Below are 578 nucleotides of genomic sequence, written 5' to 3' on the forward strand. Positions count from 1 at the left end.
GAAAGATTTGGATGATTTCTCCATGAAGGATTATAGGTGTTTCCATAGGATTCTCCCATTTAATTCACCTCTTCCATTGAAGGGTTCTCAAGATCATAAGCTTCTTCTTCAGATGAAGCGTCCTTAGTACTGCCTGGTGCTGCTTGCATTCCAGACAGACTTTGAGAAATCATATTGACTTGCTGAGTCAATATTTTGTTTTGAGCCAATATGGCATTCAGAGTATCAATCTCAAGAACTCCTTTCTTCTGATTAGTCCCATTGTTCACAGGATTCCTTTCAGAAGTGTACATGAATTGGTTATTTGTAACCATTTCAATCAGTTCTTGAGCTTCTGCATGCGTCTTCTTCAGATGAAGAGATCCTCCAGTAGAGCTATCCAAAGACATCTTGGACAGTTCAGACAGACCATCATAGAAGATACCTATGATGCTCCATTCAGAAAGCATGTCAAAAGGACACTTTCTGATTAATTGTTTGTATCTTTCCCAAGCTTCATAGAGGGATTCACCTTCCTTCTGTCTGAAGGTTTGGACTTCCATTCTAAGCTTACTCAATTTTTGAGGTGGAAAGAACTT

At 39.1% G+C, this 578-nt stretch overlaps 1 non-coding gene across 1 annotated transcript; it reads left to right on the forward strand.

Moving 5' to 3' along the window:
* Positions 1–443: 443 nt before the first annotated feature.
* On the forward strand, positions 444–551 carry LOC127746062 (small nucleolar RNA R71). The gene has a single exon (XR_008007682.1). It is a non-coding gene; the product is annotated as a small nucleolar RNA R71 (small nucleolar RNA).
* Positions 552–578: the final 27 nt, after the last annotated feature.

This window comes from Arachis duranensis, chromosome 3 (genome assembly GCF_000817695.3).
Source record: "Arachis duranensis cultivar V14167 chromosome 3, aradu.V14167.gnm2.J7QH, whole genome shotgun sequence".
Lineage (NCBI taxonomy): Eukaryota > Viridiplantae > Streptophyta > Magnoliopsida > Fabales > Fabaceae > Arachis > Arachis duranensis.